Source organism: Pelophylax lessonae (assembly GCF_965119305.1).
Source record: "Pelophylax lessonae genome assembly, chromosome: 1".
Lineage (NCBI taxonomy): Eukaryota > Metazoa > Chordata > Amphibia > Anura > Ranidae > Pelophylax > Pelophylax lessonae.
The window spans coordinates 739743016-739761002 of NC_138768.1; positions in this window are offsets into that span (position 1 = coordinate 739743016).

Consider the following 17987-nt stretch of genomic DNA (forward strand, 5'->3'; position numbering starts at 1 on the left):
CTCACCGTAACCCTAACCCTAGCCCCTAACACTAAACCTAACCCTAACCCTCTAACCATAACCCTAACCCTCTAACCTTAACCCTAACCCTCTAAGCCTAGCCCTAACCCTAGCCCTAACCCTAGCCCTAAGCCTAACCCTAGCCCTAACCCTAATTCGTATTTTTTTCTGGTTCCAGACATGCTACAGAGCTGAAACTTCACAGGTACACTTTTTTAGACCCCCCAGATGCTAAATCCAAAGAAATGTTTTATTTCTTTTTAATTTTTCCAATAATTGGCTCTCTAACAAAAAATTACAATTTTTAAGAACTTTTTTTGTGTGATTCAGTGTCTGGGGGTCTAAAAAGTGTACCTGTGAAGTTTCAGCTCTGTAGCATGTCCAGAACCAGAAAAAAAATTAGAATTAGGGTTAGGGCTAGGGTTAGGGTTAGGGCTAGGGTTAGGGTTATTTTTAGTGCTTAGGGTTAGACGGTTAGGGATAGAGGCGTAGGGGTAGGGTTACTAACTCTAACCCTAAGTATCTCACCGTAACCCTAACCCTAGCCCCTAACACTAAACCTAACCCTAACCCTTAAAGCCCAGTTCCTGTCCCATTTTGGTCGGTTCTGGTCTGTTTGCGGTTGTTTGCGGTGCGTTAAACGGGGAGTTTGGTCTGTCACTGTGAAGCGGGCGTAACCCTTACACTACCTGATCGATACAACATCATACCTGATCGTATACACACACTGGATGTTTTAAAGCACGTTATTCCAAACAATTTAGGAATGTTAGGTGATTTATGCCCTTTATGGAATAAAACCCGACTCTGCGTCAACTACGTAATTTTCCATGGGAGTTTTGCCATGGATCCCCCTCCGGCATGCCACAGTCCAGGTGTTTGTCCCCTTGAAACAACTTTTCCATTACTATTGTGGCCAGAAAGAGTCCCTGTGGGTTTTAAAATTCGCCTGCCTATTAAAGTCTATGGCGGTACGCAATGTTCGCCGGTTCGCGAACATTCGCCGATGTTCGCGTTCGCCGTTCGCGAACGGCGAATTTTATGTTCGCGACATCACTATTGACAGGCTGATCCCCCCCACCCCCCTTCAACCTCTGCAGCAATGCTGGCAGCACTCATACGTCTATTTCCCAAAGACAACCGCTGGATATGACGCTGAGCACGTGCACTCAACCCCTCTGGTCAACCATGGCGAGGCCTGTTTTGAGTGGAATTAGTCCTGTTAAACCGATATATGGTCTTCGCCACCGCGCCGCAGCTCAGTTTCAGGGTCTTGGCAATCGTCTTATAGCCTAGGCCATCTTTATGTAGAGCAACAATTCTTTTTTTCACATCCTCAGAGAGTTCTTTGCCATGAAGTGCCATGTTGAACTTCCAGTGACCATTATGAGAGAGTGATAACACCAAATTTAACACACCTGCTCCCCATTCACACCTGAGACCTTGTAACCCTAACGAGTCACATGACACTTTGGAGAGAAAATGGCTAATTGGGGCCAAATTTGGACATTGTCACTTAGGGGTGTACTCACTTTTGCTGCCAACGGTTAAGACATTAATGGCTATATGTTGAGTTATTTTGAGGGGGCAGCAAATTTACACTGTTATACAAGCTGTACACTCACTACTTTACACTGTAGCAAAGTGTCATTTCTTTAGTGTTGTCACATGAAAAGATATAATAAAATATTTACACAAATGTGACATTTTGGGAGATAGTATATATATATATATATATATATATATATATATATATATATATATATATATATATATATACTGTATATCACTAAGGGGGTGTGGCCGGTTTAGTAGAGCAAAATATTTCCTTCCACAGCTGGCTATTCATCTTGAAGGGGTTTTTTTTTTTTGGCTATAATAAAATTAATACGGAGCTGCTGAGTGTGGATTCCCCTTGGTTACCCATAGCAACAGCCTGTAAAACATATCACTTTAAGACTTGGCTCAGACAATGAACAGTCCAGGGGATTTGGTTTGGACAAAAAATAGCAAATAAAGAAAAAATAATATATCGTATACAATTGCGACATTGTAATTGAAAATGAATAAAAATGACCTTTCCTTTTTAATCTTCAGCTCTGTAATTTTCTGAAAATGCATTCCAATAGGGCTACCTGTAGGTGTTCTGTACACAGAATGCATACTGAACACACCCCAGAAACATAATTTCCTGCTTGTGTGATTGGCTCACCAAATTTCCCAGAAGTTTGCCTAAGATACAAGTCAGATTTCAGGCATCCCCTGCAACAAAAATTTAATTTTTGGTGAGATACTCCCCAATAGGAACACGTCTAAAGGGATGCAGGCCCAGCAGATTTCCTCATTATTGCTCTGCAGCTGCTGCAGCTGATTTATAATTAAGAAACCACTCCCATTAGATTCACTTTTCCACATGGACACAGACAAACACACAGGGATTTCTTCAGAATAACAAAAGTTATGAATCTCCAACAAAGTTTGTTAAAATCCATGCAATGTATATAGATCACCCAGAGGTGAGTGTTTTTTTCTCAACAAAAGTGGAGTTACTCTTTAAGACAAAATGCATTATAATTATTATTATAATAATTATTATTAATATTATTATTATTTTTCATATTATTACACTAAAAAAAATAATAATAATTGTAGCACATTCATTTTGTTAGTTCATTTAATAATACATACTTTTAAAGGAAAGGCCTGTGAACAGTTACTGCGAAAGTTTGGCTCAACTTTAAACATGTATTGTATTTGATGCAGCTGAAACGTATGTACTGTGTTCCAGAGCCACGTTTGACACTTGTGATTGATGTATGTGCAGCACATCTGGGAAACACAGAATACCAGCTTTAGAGATGTATACAACTCTGCAACCTATTAGTATGGAGGGTAAAGTTCACAAATGATGTTCTGGTCAAAGTTAGCTCTACATGGCTGGAGCCATCTTACTCACAACTCTCAGGGCACTGAACTGAATTCTATTTTATTTATTTCTTACAGGTACTATATAGCGCCCTCAAATTATGCAGCACTTTACATATATATCTTGTACATTATCATCTGTTTCTGCCCACAAGCAGCTTACAATCTAAGGTCCCTAACTAATATTCATACATACAGTGCCTTGCAAAAGTTTTCGGCCCCCTTGAACTCTGCAACCTTTTGCCACATTTCAGGCTTCAAACATAAAGATATAAAACGGTAATTTTTTGTGAAGAATCAACAAGTGGGACACAATCATGAAGTGAAACAAAATTTATTGGATATTTCAAACTTTTTAACAAATAAAAAACTGAAAAATTGGGCATGCAAAATTATTCAGCCCCCTTAAGTTAATACTTTGTAGCGCCACTTTTTGTTGCTATTACAGCTGTAAGTCGCTTGGGGTATATCTCTATCAATTTTTGCCCATTCCTCCTTGCAAAACAGCTCGAGCTCAGTGAGGTTGGATGGAGAGCGTTTGTGAACAGCAGTTTTCAGTTCTTTCCACAGATTCTCGATTGGATTCAGGTCTGGACTTTGACTTAGGCATTCTAACACCTGGATATGTTTATTTGTGAACCATTCCATTGTAGATTTTGCTTTATGTTTTGGATCATTGTCTTGTTGGAAGACAAATCTCCGTCCCAGTCTCAGGTCTTTTGCAGACTCCATCAGGTTTTCTTCCAGAATGGTCCTGTATTTGGCTCCATCCATCTTCCCATCAATTTTAACCATCTTCCCTGTCCCTGCTGAAGAAAAGCAGGCCCAAACCATGATGCTGCCAACACCATGTTTGACAGTGGGGATGGTGTGTTCAGGGTGATGAACTGTGTTGCTTTTACACCAAACATAACGTTTTGCATTGTTGCCAAAAAGTTTGATTTTGGTTTCATCTGACCAGAGCACCTTCTTCCACATGTTTGGTGTGTCTCCCAGGTGGCTTGTGGCAAACTTTAAACAACACTTTTTATGGATATCTTTAAGAAATGGCCTTCTTCTTGCCACTCTTCCATAAAGGCCAGGTTTGTGCAGTATACGACTGATTGTTGTCCTATGGACAGAGTCTCCCACCTCAGCTGTAGATCTCTGCAGTTCATACAGAGTGATCATGGGCCTCTTGGCTGCATCTCTGATCAGTCTTCTCCTTGTATGAGCTGAAAGTTTAGAGGGACGGCCAGATCTTCGTAGATTTGCAGTGGTCTGATACTCCTTCCATTTCAATATTATCGCTTGCACAGTGCTCCTTGGGATGTTTAAAGCTTGGGAAATCTTTTTGTATCCAAATCCGGCTTTAAACTTCTCCACAACAGTATCTCAGACCTGCCTGGTGTGTTCCTTGTTCTTCATGATGCTCTCTGCGCTTTAAACTGACCTATGATACTATCACAGTGCAGGTGCATTTATACGGAGACTTGATTACACACAGGTGGATTCTATTTATCATCATTAGTCATTTAGGTCAACATTGGATCATTCAGAGATCCTCACTGAACTTCTGGAGAGAGTTTGCTGCACTGAAAGTAAAGGGGCTGAATAATTTTGCACGCCCAATTTTTCAGTTTTTTTATTTGTTAACAAAGTTTGAAATATGCAATAAATTTCGTTCCACTTCATGATTGTGTCCTACTTGTTGTTGATTCTTCACAAAAAATTACAGTTTTATATCTTTATGTTTGAAGCCTGAAATGTGGCAAAAGGTCGCAAAGTTCAATACTTTCACAAGGCAATGTAATACTAGGGCCAATTTAAACCGGAGCCAACTAACCTACCAGCATGCCTTTGGAGTGTGGGAGGAAACCAGAGCACCCGGAGGAAACCCACCCAGGTACAGGAAGAAAATGCAAACTCAGTGTAGGTAATTGATTCAAAACTGATGACCCTAGTGCTGCTAGGCAGAAGTGCTAAATACTTAGCCACCGTGCTACCCAGATTTTATGAGCAAATGGGTCTGAAAATATTCATGTACTCATGTAAGCCTAATTCTTTATTAGCCAGTTGACGACCACCCGCCGCAGATTTACTGCGGCATGCTGCCTCTCCTGGGCGGAACAACGTAGCTCTACATTGCTCGCTCTCAGGAGGCTAGGGGGTGAGCGCACGCTGCTGGCGGTGTGCTCCCGCCTCCGTTTGTCAGCCGGGGAGCCAGTGTGTGTGTCAGGCGGCTCCGATTGCCGCCTTACACCGGCGATCTCCAACCGCTGACAGAGATGTGAACACAGTCAACCGCCCCTCTCTCTGAGATGATCACAGAGGCTATGTGATCCTGCTATATAGGATCACGTCTCTGTGTTCATCTTACAAGCCCAACCCCCCTACAGTTAGAATCACTCCCCTAGGGTAACATTTAACCCCTTGATCACCAACACTGTTAACCCCTTCCCTGCCAATGGCATTATTACAGTAACAGTGCATATTTTTAGCACTGATTACTGTAGTAATGTCACTGGTACCCCCAAAAGTGTCACAAATGTCTGTTAGGGGTCCGATCTGTCTGCCGCAATGTCGCAGGCTTGCAAAAAATCACAGATCGCCGCGATTACTAGTAAAAAAAAACACAAAAAAAATAAAAATGACATAAATCTTTCCCGTAGTTATTAGACGCAATAACTTTTGCGCAATCCAATCAAAATACGCTTATTGAGATTTTTTTGACCAAAAATATGTAGCAGAAAACAAATTAGCTTAAAATGTTAAAAAATTTTGATTTTTACATTCTTTTTGGGGGGGAATGTTATATAGCAGAAAGTGAAAATTATTATTTTTTTTTTTCAAAATTGTCGCTCTTTTTTTGTTTATAGCGCAAAAAATAAAAATCGCACAGGTGATCAAATACCACCAAAAGAAAGTTCTATTTGTGGGAATAAAGTACGTCAATTTTATTTGGGTACAGCGTCGCATGCCCGCGTAATTGTCCGTTAAAGTAACACAGTGCCTAATCGCAAAATAGGGCCTGGTCATTAAGGAGAAAAATTTCCGGTCTTAAAGTGGTTAATAAAAAGAAATATTTATTGTAGCACGTAAACCATCTGAACTTGGGCCATGGATGGTTCTGAGTTAGTAGTGTTACTATTAAAACAACTACTGTGATGTCATCAGGCTCAGATGTGAACAGGGGCCATTTAAATGAATGGGGTTTTACTTGTTGGGCGTTTTGGAACGTTTTTTTTTTAGCATTTTTGGAGCTGAAAAACACTCAAAAACGCCCAGGTGTGATTGGAGCCTAACTGAATAAGCGGAAGAAGATAAGAGCTGATTTGTTACTTTGGACAGCTGTTCCAAATTTTATCTGCTGCCCTTTTGATAAATAACCCTCAATGGGCAGTTGGGTACACGGCATCAAACGCACTCAAAAGCCAGTCATTTGCAGAAAATTGTTTGCCATATTGCTGCAACAGATTGAAGATCAACAGTTTGGCTGGCAGGACCGGCAAGTATTAGGCCTCATGCACACAGGACATTTAAAAAACGCCAGCGCTGCTGCCAGGAAAAAGCATTGTTAAAAACACGCTGTTAGCCACATTTTTGAATAGCCTTTATGGGCATTATTTTGAGTTTTTTTCAGTAAAAACCCTCCCTATAATGTAAAAACGCCTAAAAACGCCAAACACGGCTAAAAGCTTGTTACAGCATTTAGCTGCGTTTAGCATAGTTTTTTGGCATTTTGCATTTTTACAGCTAAACAGCCTCTGCTCCTGGATGCACAGGCTGTTGTTTTTTTTTCTACTGCCCCTAAACGCTTATGCCTCCAAAAGCTTATGTGTGCATGGACACATAGGCTAACATGGAGGGGCATTTAGAGGTGGTAAAAAAAAAAAAACCCCAAACGCCCCTAACAGCAGCTGTAAAAACGTCCTGTGCGTGTGGCCTTAACACTTTTACAGGAAGGGCTTTTTAAAAAATATTTTTTGTCAACCACGGATTTTCTTTAAAAGACTCTTTACACAGAATATTCAATTTTTGCAAAAGAATATTCTTTAATTTAAGATCATTTTTGAAATCTTTTGTCACTTGATGTATTCCTCTGCGATAGATAAATAAAACTGGTTTTGAATAAAATAAACAAGCCTCTTTTTATTATGAATAGATTGTTATATTCTCTCCTGTAATGGAGAAAGTTGGTGCATAATATCAAATGAGAAATGAATATTTCTAATAGCTAAACTAATAAGAGCAATTCTGGGTTTCTTCTTTTTGGAGCCTTTCCACGTGGAACTATCACAGCTTTCCCTGACAAGGGCTATATCACTGACACTGGTGAATAATCTCTAAAGACAGATTACCAGTGTGTACATAGTTACAAAGTTAGTCAGGTTGAAAAAAAGACACAAGTCCATCTGGCTCAACCAATAAAAAAAAAAAAATAAAAAAAACAGTAATGAAAACCCAACCATACAATCCCATATACACAATCCTATACCTGCAGTTGATCCAGAGGAAGGCGAAAAAAAACCCAGCAAAGCATGATCCAATTTGCTACAGCAGGGAAAATAAAATTCCTTCCTGATCCCCCAAGAGGCAATCTGATATTCCCTGGATCAACTATAGCAGTGATGGGGAACATAGGCACCCCAGGTGTTTTGGAACTACATTTCCCATGATGCTCATGCACTCTGCAGTGCAGTTGAGCATCATGGGAAATGTAGTTCCAAAACATCTGGGGTGCCAAGGTTCGCCATTACTGAACTATAGGAAGGGTTTAATTGGCTCCTATATAGTTCCTCATGTGACCACTAAAGGGCTCCCTTTTCCCTATACTGGGAGGATATATATAGGGCTGTGTGGGTAGAGTAGGAAGAGGAGATTGGGCCTTACCTGAGTCAGATGAAGGCTGCTAGGAAAGAGGACTTTCTTCGTCTTGGGATCACCCTAAATATCCATCTTCCCTTTTGGGCTCAGCCAGGAAGGCAGTAGCTTGGAGGCACCCCAATATCAAGGCATGCCGTAAAAAATCACCCGTATTACGAAACATGTTGACCGACCATGTTCTGTATTGGAGAAGTATTTGTGAATTTCCCTTGCTATTCAGTAAAGAAAATAGGAAATTACTGTTGGCCAGGTGCATGCCTAAGAATGGAGAGTGAGAGAAACACTGGCTGCTCTCTGTAGCTGCTGCCCTGCGGTGCTGAACAAGTTACCAGTTATATCAGCAAGGGGAGGGTGCTGCTGAGCAGAAGGAGTTCAATAGACTGAGTCAGGCAGCACTGCAATGTGGGAGCTGTAGTCAGGAGAAGGGAGACTCTACTGTAATCAAATGCTTTTGAACTGCATTTCCCAGAGAAGGGTTGCATGGGAGAGGGGAAAGAGCTGCATTTTCTCAGGCTGTACAGAACACAGCTTCCTCTAGCCATGAGGAAGCCTGAAGAGTGCACGTCGCTGTCCATTATGCACCACTGCTGCATCCAGGTGTGCTGACAGCTGGAGTCACCTGGGTGCAGAGCAGAGAGTGGTCTAAACGTTGTATGTGTGAAAGGATGCTGGGCTGAAATATTGCTGAGACTGGTGTACAGCTGCTGCTGTAGAGATTTATTATCTGCTGCTCAAGAGACTGAGCCCTTTAGGAATTGACCATGCAGCCATTTAGTATCCTTATTAATGTCTGGAGGCTTGACTAGGACTATTCTCAGGGCTTTTTTTCAGCTGGAACTTGGTGGAACTCAGTTCCACCACCTCGGACTCAGGCCCTCTGCTTCCTGCTTCCATACAAAATACTTAGCAACACAAAATGATACTTGGTTCTGTATTCTGTAAAAAGGGGTGGTACTGGAAGGTGGGTAAGGGGTGGCCCCAAGGAATAGTGCTCGGAGGTGGGTAGGGGCGGAGTCAAGGGGTGACTCAGAAGAGAGGACTTCCTGCACCTATTCTCTGAGAAAAGAAGCCCTGACTATTCTCTATGTGAACCAACTGTACAACTAGGGCCACACAGAGACCTTAACCTATTGCTCATGCTAGGAGGTACCTCTCAGGGTACATTGCACCATATCCGAGGCCATTCTTACAGAGTGCACTCGAGACTAGTTATATAGTATAGTATTATAGTATAGTTTTAGTATTATTTTTCACATTGAAATTAAGGTTTATATGCACTGTTAATTGCTGACTTTGCCGATTCATGAGGTAATCCCAGTCTAGTGGTACAGAACTCTATTCTAAGTTATCTGGGCATAGTGATTTTACTTTCTAGCAAACTGTGTCTGAACCAAGGACAGTGTTGGACCTCCACCACCACACATAGCCACTGGTTGAAGGCCATACTTCAGTTAAGTGTGCCAAGCGGATTACAGATTAGAAAACTCCAGTGATAATTTCTATAGTCAAAGGAGGTGTGTGGATCACCTTAGCCTTCCTTATTCTGTCAACCATTATTGTCATTGTGCTTTTTTAGCCCATGTACAATGCTGTGAACAGCTTTTGTTAAAGGAAACTTGTACTGAGAGAAATATGTATGCTGGCATTGTTACATTCCTCCATCAATGCTAACAGTGTGGATAGACAAATTCTCCCTTAAAATGACTAAAACAACAAGACATAACCACATTCTTAATAATCAAGCTGATTTCCACTTGCTTCTGCATCCTTTACCAAGCAGATACTCTCCTGAATTGTGAACACAGAAGATTCGCTGCACGGCACAGGTGCCATTCATTGACATTCCGTGACTGGACGAGGTGGAGAGCATGACATCACACCCCCCCCCCCCACCTTGTCCAATAAGAGAACATTTTGCATTCATTCAGAAAAAGTAAAGCATCCTCTGAATGGCACCCATGCAGAGCGGGCGACCTCCTGTATTCACAATACTGTACACTAGACCGGCTACTCAGCACAGGACCCAGAAGCAAGTTGAGATTACTGGGGGAGCGATGTCTACCTCAGTGTTTTCCAGCTTCCAGAGGGATTAGCCAGATATGATATATACATAGTTACATGGGTCTAAGCTGAACCCATGTAAACATGTATAATATATCAATGCCTCAAACTATTTGTGACGGATTGGGTGCCTCTGCCAAAATACAGCTTTTTCCACTCTGGAACCAGGAACCAGGTATTATAGCTGAGCACTGCACCCAAGAACAAGACGACAGTAGCTTAGTGCAAACTGGAACTAAATTTACCCAGAATATATACCACACAAAATCAGATAAGAGCTTGATCATATTATCCTAAACAATGCCAACTTTAAACAGTAATATCACCAGTGCATTTAACAGTACTCTAATGAACAGCTAAAATAAATAAAAACAGTAAGCTATTCAACTAGCAACTAATAGCTAACAGTGATCTAATTAACAGTAAGCTAGTTAACAACTAGTCACCCAGTCAAGCCTAGGTGACTCAGGTGTGTGCCCACCCAGACAGTTCGGCACTAAATACCCAGAAAGAAGAAGACCCATGGCTGTCCAAATCTTAATAATCAGCATTCTTTTCTTATCCATCTTCTCACTGAGTTTCACATTGGCAGAAACCATCATGGCTTCCTTGACTGTTAAAGGTGGTAATGTAATTTCGCATTATATTACAGGACATCTTCCTGAATGCTTGTAGCTCCCCCAAATTCCTGGGCCCTTAGTCAATAGGCAAGAGGCTACCCTGCAGTCCCCTCCAAAAGCCCCTGACCCGGTTGTGTCTGTCACACTGTTCTTTAAGATTATGGTTACATCTTGTTGTTTAAGCCCTGATGAAAGGTGATTGCTTGGCCAAAACACGTTGGCTGCCTTTTATCTTCCTCTTTTGATATGATCATTATCGATAAATGATTATGGACTCTTAAGATGACACTCTGATACTCTCATTGTTGACTACATTTTGTTTTTATTTGGGAGAGCCTCCAATACTGAACCACAAATCCCAACCAACACATTATGAGTGATGGATATATTGACAGGTTCCTTCGACAAACGTTGCCTGTTCAATCAGCTAAAAGTTGAGCAGCGTATGGCCAGTTTTTGTTGTCTGACTGTCATGCTGATAAATGCTTTAGTCATTTTAAGTCATTGGCCTGAAAAAAAAACATTACAGCTCAGCGTTTGTGATAAGGGATCGACCGATATATCGAGGGCCGATATGCACTTTTCCCGATATATTGGAATCGGACCTGGAGGTTACCGATATTGCCAATATTTTGGGAAGGTGCTTGTACCGGAGTGATGCCTGCAGCTAGAGGCATCACCCCGGTACCGGCGTCCATAGTGGATGGTCGCTGTCTTGTAATGACAACTGCTGCGGCTGAGAAGCCGCTCAGCTGTCATTACAAGGAGCGGAAGGGGACGTCCCCCCCTCCCGCTGCCTTCAGCGGCTCGCCTGGGTCTTCCATCCCACCGGGAGACCCGAGCAACCAGCCTGCATGGCCGCTGAAGACCTGATCATGAGTGACATCACTTCTGGGTACTGTCTGGCACCAGATTTTAAAAAATGACAGCATTCAAAACAGCCAAACTTGGCGTTTTTAATGCTTTTAAGTGCAGAGGAGGGGTTTGGGGTCTTTTAGACCCCCAGATCCCTCCACAAAAGTACATGTCAAAAAAAAAAAACATTTAAATGTACAAAAATATCGGCCCATATCGGCCGATACCGATATGCATTGGCCAAAATATCAGTATCGGCAACGAAAAACCAATATCAGTCGATCACTAGTTGTGACTTTCTGATCTGCAGGCTTGTTCTGGGTTAATGACTCATAAAACAATGTCAAATAACTGGCATAACTGTCAAGAGGGACCTTAAAGAGGTAAACAGCATTATTACAGCAACAAGCACTAACATTGCTTATTTATTATAAGTCGTATAGAGGTTGCACTGACACTGTTGTGCTCTCTGCTGTTTGCATTTGTGTTCCCTATTTGTTGTCCAGAGGGGTTATCTGAGGGTAATCTGAATTCTGCAGGACCTCCTACAATTCCCTTTTAATTATATTCATATGCTACTTCACAACATTTCACAGATGCTGGCAATTCCCTGCATAGATCAAGGAACTGTACTGTAGCTGACCAGTAGAGGGCAGTACATGTCAAGCTAGGCATTGCCAGGTCACCAGTGGAAGAGGCCCGCCACTTTCCCAGCCACAGCTTTCATTCATTATCTCACTGAAAGGACCCTAGGGAGAAAAAAGAAGTGTAATATCAAATACAGAAACCATGAACTGCTATACAGCATATGTAACATAGAGTAACAAAGCTTATTCAGCCACATTTATTGTTTGTCTTAGGGCTCGCTGACACCATGTCCATTGATCTGCATAGATCAAGGCAGGCTCAACGCAAGGGCATGAAGAAAACTATTGTATACTATGTGCCCTGCTAATACCTCACATGTGCAGTGGTGTGCGAAATGTAAAAATGCAACATGTCTGCACAGCATGTCACCGGATGGCAGCATCTTGCAGCACACTGCAGTGCATAGAGTTGAACGAAGTGTCATTTTGTGACATTTAAATTACATTATCTCACAAAAGTGAGTACACCCTTCACATTTTTGTAAATATTTTATTATATCTTTTCATGTGACAACACTGAAGAAATTACACTTTGCTACAATGTAAAGTAGTGAGTGTACAGTTTGTATAACAGTGTAAATTTGCTGTCCCCTCAAAATAACTCAACACACAGCCATTACTGTATAAAACTGCTGGCAACAAAAGTGAGTACACCCCTTAGTGAAAATGTCCAAATTGGGCCCAAAGTGTCAATATTTTGTGTGGCCACCATTATTTTCCAGCACTGCCTTAACCCTCTTGGGCATGGAGTTCACCAGAGCTTCACAGGTTGCCACTGGAGTCCTCCTCCACTCCTCCATGACGACATCACGGAGCTGGTGGATGGTAGAGACCTTCTGCTCCTCCACCTTCCATTTGAGGATGTCCCACAGATGCTCAATAGGGTTTAGGTCTGGAGACATGCTTGGCCAGTCCATCACCTTTACCCTCAGCTTCTTTAGCAAGGCAGTGGTTGCCTTGGAGGTGTGTTTGGGGTCGTTATCAGTGGTGGGATTCAAAAATGTTAGTAACCAGTTCCGACTTTCCCAGCAGAATGACCAGCGTGCCCCCTTTCAATGCACAGTGACCAGCATGCCCCCCTTTCAATGCAGAGAGACCAGCGTGCCCCCTTTCAATGCAGAGAGACCAGCGTGCCCCCTTTCAATGCACAGTGACCAGCATGCCCCCCTTTCAATGCACAGTGACCAGCGTTGCGTGCCCCCTTTCAATGCACAGTGACCAGCGTGCCCCCCTTTCAATGCAGAGAGACCAGCGTGCCCCCTTTCAATGCACAGTGACCACAGCATTGCCCCCAATCATTGCAGAGTGCATCAGCATTGCCCCCAATCATTGCAGAGTGCCCACAGCATTGCCCCCAATGATTGCAGAGTGCCCACAGCATTGCCCCCAATGATTGCAGAGTGCCCACAGCATTGCCCCCAGTGATTAAAGAGTGCCCACAGCATTGCCCCAATGATTGCAGAGTGCCCACAGCATTGCCCCAATGATTGCAGAGTGCCCACAGCATTGCCCCCAATGATTGCAGAGTGCCCACAGCATTGCCCCCAATGATTTCAGAGTGCCCACAGCATTGCCCCCAATGATTGCAGAGTGACCACAGCATTGCCCCCAATGATTGCAGAGTGCCCACAGCATTGCCCCCAATGATTTCAGAATGCCCACAGCATTGCCCCCAATGATTGCAGAGTGCCCACAGCATTGCCCCCAATGATTGCAGAGTGCCCACAGCATTGCCCCCAATGATTGCAGAGTACCCACATCATTGCCTCCAATGATTGCAGAGTGCCAGCGATCCCCCCGCGAGACCCGTGCACTTACCTCACGGAAGGTCACGGAAGCTTCTCTTCAATCCCCAGCTCCCCGCGTCTCCTCAGTCCTCCCGCCTCCTTGGCCAATGGCACGGGTTTGCCTTTCGGCCAATCAGGAAGCGGGAGGACCCGCTCCCTGATTGGCCAGGAGGAGGATCCGTGTGACAATAGCGAATTTTCATTCGCTATTGTCACAGAATGGGTGGGCGCACTGCTCTGCTCCCCGGCCACCATGTCTGTGGCTGCGCGTCGCGGGGCCTTCAATTAGCTTAGAGAGGGAACAGCCGGTTCTACGAACTTGCAGAAAGTTAGTAACCGGTTCTATGGAACCGGTGCGAACCGGCTGAATCCCACCACTGGTCGTTATCATGTTGGACTAATGCCCTGCGGCCCAGTCTCCGAAGGGAGGGGATCATGCTCTGCTTCAGTATGTCAGTCAGGGCAGCCATCAGAAATTTTGGGGCCCCTTACAAAGCTTTAGGCCTGGCCCGACCACCAAAATTCCCCATGGCCAGCTCACTGGTCCTCGCAACAAATCTGCCCACTGACCATCCCACTGAGTCATTTGGTGCACCGACTTTTATTTTAACACTCTTAAAACTTAAAATATGAAAATAAGAAATGTATTATTCCCCATCCCTGCACAAAATGATCCATCCCTTTCCACAATGTATCCCCATCCCTGCCCAGAATAATCCATCCATTTGCACAATGTATCCCCATCCCTGCCCAGAATTATCCATCCCTCTCTACAATGTATCCCCATCCCTGTCCAGAATCCTGGAGAGTGGTAGATAATTCTGGGCGGGGACTGGAATACATTGTGGAAAGGGATGGATAATTCTGGGCGAGGATGGGGATATATTGTGGCGAGGGATGGATAATTCTGGGCGATGATGGGGATATATTGTGGAGAGGGATGGATGAATCTGGCCAGGTTTGGGATGAGGATGATGGCGTTGCATTGTGAAAATGGATGAGGAGGATTCTGGGTGGGGATGAGAGTTACATAGTGAAGAGGCTCTTCACAATGTAACTCTCGCCCCCACCCAGAATCATTCTCATCCATTTTCACAATGCAACTCCATCATGCCAGCTTGTCAGCTTGCCCCATCTGAGTACTCAGAAGAATGAAAAAAGTGAGTCCAATCAACAGCACAAATGGCACAGCTGCACATCGCTGCACACACAAAACTCGGTCAGTGACTTACCCTGTTATCTCGTATCTGCTCCATGCACCTAGGAGGGCTGGGGCCACTTCCCTCCATTGACCAGCTGACCTCACCCCCTGCCCGAGTGCTGCCCAATCAGATGACTGGTACTGCTGGCTGGTACTGCTGTGGGTACTGCTGGCTCAGACTGGTACTGCTAACTGGTACTGCTGTGGGTACTGCTGGCTGCTACTGCTAGCTCTGGCTGGTACTGCTTTGGGTACTGCTGGAGGGAAATGCAGGCTAGAGACTCAGGAGCAGCTGCATTGGAGGCAGATCACAGGCAGAGTGCATTTACAATCACTCTGCCTGTGAACTATACAGGAAACATCGGCTCCGTTCTGACAGCTAAGCTGAGTCAGCCACAGACTCAGCAGCACGGGGGCCGAACCAAATGATTTTCGGGGCCGGGTGTGGACCGGGCCCCCTTGGAAGCTCTGTCCTGTTACAAGTGTACTTAGTGCGGGCCTGGTCACAGTACATGTTGGCATTCTTGGTTCCCTCAATAAATTGTAGCTCCCCAGTGCTGGCAGCACTCATGCAGCCCCAGACCATGACATTCCCACCACCATGCTTGACTATAGGCAAGACACACTTGTCTTTGTACTCCTCACCTGGTTGCCGCCACACTCTTGACACAATCTGAACCAAATAAGTTTATCTTGGTTTCATCAGACCACAGGACATGGTTCCAGTAACCCATGCCCTTAGTCTGCTTGTCTTCAGCAAACTATTTGCAAGCTTTTTTGTGCATCATCTTCACAGGAGGCATACTTCTGGGACGACAGCCATGCAGACCAATTTGATGCAGTGTGCAGTGTATGGTCTGAGCCCTGACAGGCTGACCCCCCACCCCTTCAACCTCTGCAGCAATGCTGGCAGCACTCATACATCTATTTCCCAAAGACAACCTCTAGATATGATGCTGAGCATGCTCACACAACTTCTGGTGTCGACCATGGCAAGGCCTGTTCTGAGTGGAAGCTGTCCTGTTATAAAGTAAGGACCCTTTAACATGGCTCTGTAGTAAAATTGCACTAAAAATGCATATGTGTTTTGACCGCAATTTTGCTGTGTTTCAGATGCATTTCCTCTGCATTTCTGGTGCTTTGTTGGGTTGCCTGCACCTGTAAAAATGGACATGTGACTCAAAAACACCACAAATTATTTTACTGCTATTTCCATTTATTTCAATGGGAAGCTGAGTTTTTGGCCTTGTTTTCAAAACCTCACCAAAGATGCAGCATGCGGGCCTTTTCAAAACGCACCGCACCTGTATGCAGTGTTGTGAAGAGTCCTATAGGATTTAAAAGGAAACATTTTTCATGCGGTTTTCTTACAAGGTAAAAACACAGGAAAAATGTATCACTGTGAAAGGCCCCTAAACAGGACAAATAGAGGGGGTGAATCTACCTAATGGGGGGCCGGCAGCATCAAAAAAAGTTGCTTTTAATTATACTTTAACCTCCTCCCACCTGGCCAATGGATATACACGGCCAGGTGGGAGCTGCCTCCTTCTGAGTGGACGATCCTGAACGTCTTTCAGAAGGAGGGAGATTGCGCGGCCGCGTGCACGCGCAGCTGCATGATCTCTGTGTGCATGTGTCCCTGGGACACAGCACAATACAGCTCATCAGGAGAGCTTTGTGATTGGCCCTCCTGATCACATGAGGGCTGTGTCCAATCACAGCCATCATGTGATTTAATACAGCCGTTGTCACAGCGATCGGCTCTGCTTCTCCTCACACAGTGAGGAGAAGGAGAGCGGATCGGTGCTGTCAGGCAGCGATCAGTGAGTATTGAGCAGTTATACTGCCACATCTGTCCGTGATCATTTGCCACATCTGCACGTGATCATTTGCCACATCTGCAAGTGATCATCTGGCGCATGAGTCCGTGATCATCTGGCGCATGAGTCCGTGATCATCTGGCGCATATGTCCGTGATCATCTGGCGCATCTGTCCATGATAATTTGCCACATCTGTTCGTGATAATCTTCCACATCTGTCCATTATAATCTGGTGCACATCTGGCGCACATTATCTGCCACACCTGTCTGTAATCATCTTCCACACCTGTCCATGATCATCTGCCACATTTGTCCATGATCATCTGCCACATCTGTCCGTGATCATCTGGTGTACATTATCTGCAACATCTGCCAGTGATCATCTGTCACACCTGTCTGTAATCATCTGCCGCATCTGTCCCTGATCATCTGGCGAACATCATCTGCCACATCTGTCCGTGATCATCTGCCACATCTGTCCGTGATCATCTGGTGCACATTATCTGCAACATCTGCCAGTGATCATCTGCAACACCTGTCTGTAATCATCTGCCGCATCTGTCCCTGATCATCTGGCGAACATCATCTGCCACATCTGTTTGTGATCATCTGTCACATCTGTCTGTTAACATCTGCCACATCTGTTCGTGACCTACCACATCTGTTCATGATCTGCCACATCAGTTTGTGATCTTCCACATCTGTCCCAGTGAACATCTGCCACATCCCAGTGATCAACATCTGCCAAAGGGCCTTTAAAAATGTGATAGGTACTCAGGAAATGAAATGTGTAATTTATGCTTCTAGAACGCCTGATAGTGCTACTTGGATGTTGGGCCTCTGTATGTGGCCAGGCTGTGGAAAAGTCTCACACATGTGGTATTGCCATACTCAGGAAGTAGCATAATGTATTTTGGGGTGTCATTTTTGCTATGTTCATGCTATGTGTTGGAAAAATCTTATAAATGGACAACTTTGTGTAAAAAAAAAAAAAAAAATAGGTTTTCATTTTCTTTCCAAATTTTCCAAAAGCTTGTGGAAAAAAATGAAATATTCAAAAGACTTATTATGCCTCTTAAAATATACATTGGGGTGTTTTCTTTCCAAAATAGAGTCATTTTGCAGGTAATTCCATTGTCCTGGTGCTCAAGGGCCTTCAAAAATGTGATAGGTCGTCAGGAAATGAAATGTTTAATTTATGCTC